Below are 4845 nucleotides of genomic sequence, written 5' to 3'. Positions count from 1 at the left end.
CTTCACCATGCTCCCCCCACCTCCGACAAATGAATCACGGGAAATCTGATAGGTAAGGCAGTGAAACAAACTGGGCACAGCTGGGGGAAGGGCGTGTGTGAAAAACCTTGGCAATGAAGGCCAGGTACAAGGGGGTCGGCCACAACCCTCCAGTAACCCAACAACCTGGGCAACCTCGTGGCATCACCGAGATGAGTAAAAGGTGACACTTCTCCAAAAATCCGCAGGAAGTGGGCAGGGTCAGTAGTTAGAGAGGGCGCGAGGGTAGGAAGTGAATCATCTGGCAGGTACATTACCTAATGAGTGAGCTCTACATGGGCTAGAGACTGTCATTCTCCCGTGTTTTAAATTTAATAACAGATTCCTGGATATCATTTCAGCTCTTATAAAAGGTGACCTCTCACATTTTCCCTAGTTGTTATACAAACCTGCATTCAGGGTAACCAAATCCAACCACACATACTTTCCCCTTTATTATATTTCAGTAGATCAATTTGGACACAGGCTACATGCAAATGCCTGTAAATCGAATGCAATTCTAGGAAGAAAAAAAAATACAATTTACAAATGTCCAGTGAATTTTCCATTACATGTTCTTTGAAAAAATGCTTTAAAAAAAAAAAAAAACCCCATGCAGTACTTGCAAACTCAGAAAAGGCTTACATATTTTTTCTTTTAAAAGCATCTAAACACTTAAGACATGAAGAAAGGTGTGCAAAAACCGATTTGCCAATGTTCTTATTTTGTAAGAGGTGCAGTATTTCTATTACAACCTTGTTTGTTCATTGACTTTTGACTCACAGTTACAGAAAAGATCAACCAATTCTCAAATGGGCAGAATCCATAACTCTCTTCCAAAGCAAATACTTTGCTGCAAAGCTTTCCATTTTTAAAAAAGCAATATAACAATCAAGAGCTATAATCACAGAATAAGTGTCCAACAGAAAGTGGTTTCTATCATCACAGCTGTCTTAAAGTCCAGGCTGGTGACTAGAAATCTTAATTGCAACTAGTTCTCGTCTTAATAATAGGGTGCCTTCCTATAAAAGCAAGAAGTCCATCTGCCCCAGGCAGATAAGTTTTGAAGCATTAATTCAGATAAAAATCTAGCATTTTCTTTCTTTCTTTGAGTATGTGAATTCTAGTGTGCTATAATGTGAGAATTCCAGCATATGACCATTACGGCATAATATCTCATTGCTCAGCTTGTCATTATTTCATTTGTAATTCTTATGTTAATTATGTTCATAATTACTATAAACAGATGTGGTAGACATCCATGTGACCTTTTATTGAGGAATGCATTCCTCACTTATTTTACTTTAATTCCTCATTTATGTGAAACTGAACTACAGAAAAAAAAAAAGGCTTTCTAATTTTCGGATGTTTTATGTACATAAGTTAATACAGAACCTAAACCTTCTACATCATCTTTATTTCAAAATATGAGACTGTTCTTAACGTGTAGGCAGCTTCATAGCACATTTTTACCTTGCACGCTGAACCTCCCTGCTCCTCACTAAATTGCTGCTGTGGATGTCAAACAAAGGCTAGCATCCATCTTTAAGTGGCTTGTCTTTTTTTTTCTTTAAATATCAAAGGTTAATGCAGCAGAATTGTGCGTCGAAACCAAGTGCCTAGCAGCTACGTAGCGATTTATTCACTCATAACTCAACCATCACTCTCTTTACATAAAACACATTTACAATAAAATCAGTATGGATTTCATTAGCTGAAAACCTCCTCGAATTTCATTTCTTTGGCCCTAATCTATAATTAGTGTGGACAGACAGGTGCAAACCCTTCCCTTCCACAGATGGCTACTGGAAATGGTGCAAAGTGGCTCCTTCTGTTTAAACAACACAGAGATAACCTGCTCTGTCTTATCACTCACAATTACCTCCATTAAACTGAACTAATGTTTGCTTTAATAAAATGCTCACTGTTCTTTAAACATTATTTAGGAACTCTTATATTAATGGGTGTAAAAAAAAAAAGGGAGTTGGAAGGTATCTCTTTAGATAATAACTTAGGCTGAATAAAATGTCCCCAGGAATAGTTCACAAAGGTGTTCGTTGACTTAACAGTTATTTTGCATAAATAGGGTTCACTATGATATTTTTTAAAGGCATTTTAGTGATAAGCACTTTAACAAGTCAAGTGGGAGGAAACGTAACATTTTCCTGAGGTTTCGAAGGATGAAACATTTCATTTTCTTCTTATAGATTTTTAACGTGTTATTCAAGTATCTAACTGAAAATGCTAGATTCTTTTCAAAAGGTATTTATGTCAACCTAATCTTATGTGTTTATTTAACAACTTCTAGATTATTCGGAAAGTTGTATGAGTTCATCATTTTAAGGTACATTTTAGCCATGAACTATGGATGTGAGTGTACTGTGCAGTAAGCACATGGTGAAAAATAAATCCACTCCATAATAAATACCTTCTGGAAAGCCAGACACCACTTCTTCCTTCTTCTGCTAACAATAAAGTCTATGGAACACTATATGGTTAATAAGCTGCATGTAAAACAAAGAATTTCAAATGCCCAAACAGCAACAAATAAATATCTTTTCTCACTGAACTCATGTAACTTATGGTAACAGACTCCAGTAAAATGCAACTGGCGCATTTTTTTCACATGCAAATCCTGCAGGTGCCAATTTTTCAGACTGCTTTACTATGAAGGGCTGTTGCCTGCCTAAAACCTCAATGAAGAAGGCTTTGCATTCAGTGCCTGTCAGCTGATGTTCACATCAAAGAAGTGAGAAACAGGATTTGACAGCGAAAAATGTCCTAAACTGACAACCACTGCCCAGTATTCCTATTAGAAGCATTGCTTTCTCGTGATCCCTTTTCAATGTGTAAGGGGGTGGGGGGTGGGGGGACTGTTTTGTTTCTGCTAAGATTCTATTTCACAATAAAATAAATAATAATGGTACTTTACATTTGTGTAGTTCTCTGCCAATTTTGAAGTGCTCTTTTATCTGCAAATATTTAGATGAGCATCCTCAATGAGACAACTCATCATCAAATACCAGCATCAAGAGCAATATTTTACTTTACTTTAGAAAGGGAAAACTGTAAAAGATATTAAAAAGCTGCTGTCCTGTAGCTGCAAAACATACTATCCTACTACTTCCAGCAACTTGCAATTAATGGTACAGTTTGCATTGTATGGCAAGTAGAATGCTTCTTATTAGAAAGGTCCTTGAAGGATCATTTTAAAAATCTAATTATTAGCAGGTGTTAGTGGGCCACAGATTATTTTAGATTGGAACCTGGCCACTGGAGAAACTACATAGTCAAATTCTCCCACTCAATACTTAGCTTTTCAAATAAGGTGACTGCTGTTTAAATGATTTGCAATAAATATATGCTTAAACAAAGACTTTGAATATAAAGACGTTTCCTTAGCATAATCTTAAAGTCACTTTTCATACACTCAAAATAAGCCTGACTCCCTTTTTTTTTGGAATTTTGTCTTCTGAAAGAATAAACCAAGGAAATACCAAGTGCTCACTGCAGCCCATGAAAAGAAATGATAGACTTCAACTTCCTCACCATCCATTCTAGCTGCAAAAACAGCCTGGGTCAAACTGAGGTTCCATGATTCATATTGGGTAAGACTGTCAGACCTCCCTTTAAAAATAATACTCAGTAAAATAAAAGGAAGAAAAAAAAATCAGATAGCCCTATCTATGTTATCTGAAAGCCCCCAGGATGTGAAAACGAGACTACATTTTACAGGGAAAGAAGCTGGGAGGGAAAGCAGAGAATTGTGAATTTGCCTGTGTTTGTACACCTCACAGCTGACATATAAACACCCAGGTTGGGGCTACTCTGGGTTAAGAAACAATGGAGTTTGTCAACGTGTTTCCTAAGGAACTGGGTGACGGGAGGAACTGGGCACAACAGAATCCTCCTCACATGGCCAAGGGAAAACGCTGCAATAAACTCAAAGGAGGCTCCCGACACTAACAAACCATTTATCACAGAGAAGCCAGTCCATTTGTATTCTAGGGAGTGCGGGCTCACTGGGCACAGACCCAGTTCCACTCTGTCCTAGGCAAAGGGAGGGGGGGATGATGATAAAAGCCACTGAGCGCACTTAAAAACGTTACAGATGTTTTAAAGGGGACCAGGAGGGGCGAAGCCCTGTAAAACAGACTTCAGTTCACGGAGAAGGTAGAAAAGAAAATGCTTTGGTCAGCAACCCGACCTTTATCGGGGGATAAATCAATTTGCAGCAGCTGCGGACAGCCATGCATATACAGACCCCGGGCAGATTAATTAAGGGAAGGCAAGTTAAAAATTCAGGGGGGTTCCGGGGAACATGCAGCACGTGAAGCTGGTCTGGGGTGGCCTCCCCCTGGCCTTGGGGACTGGTCTGCCACGGGGGATACTAGCTGTTCCTGAAAGCCTCAGGAGGCAGCAGCCGGGCCCCTGGGGGCACGTTGGGAGTTGAGGTGCCCCCTCCTGAAGGAAAGCTATGCTCTGAGGATGTCTCCATGATGCTTTGCAAGGAATAAGGAGGCCCAGGACTGCACGGTTCCGCCGCCGAATGCTCTGCACTGAAAGGCGCGGGGGTGGGGTGGGAGGGCAGTTATTAATTTTAGCCACCACCTTGGTTCGCATCCTGCTTCCCATCGTCACAGTCCTCCAACTTTCCCAAGGGTTGCCCACCCTTTCCAAGGAAAAAATTAATCATTTAAGCGCCGGTGCCGAGATGACCGCATTGGATTGAGGCGTCCGGACCAGCGACAGGTCCGCCCGGGAGCGGGGTCTGGGTGCGCCATCCACCCAGTCCTCCGGGCTCGCAGAGGGGGCCGGGGGCGGCGG

This window comes from Myotis davidii, unplaced genomic scaffold (assembly GCF_000327345.1).
Source record: "Myotis davidii unplaced genomic scaffold, ASM32734v1 scaffold317, whole genome shotgun sequence".
Taxonomy (NCBI): Eukaryota; Metazoa; Chordata; class Mammalia; order Chiroptera; family Vespertilionidae; genus Myotis; species Myotis davidii.
The sequence above is the reverse complement of the archived record's forward strand: the minus strand, read 5'-3'. Positions refer to the sequence as shown.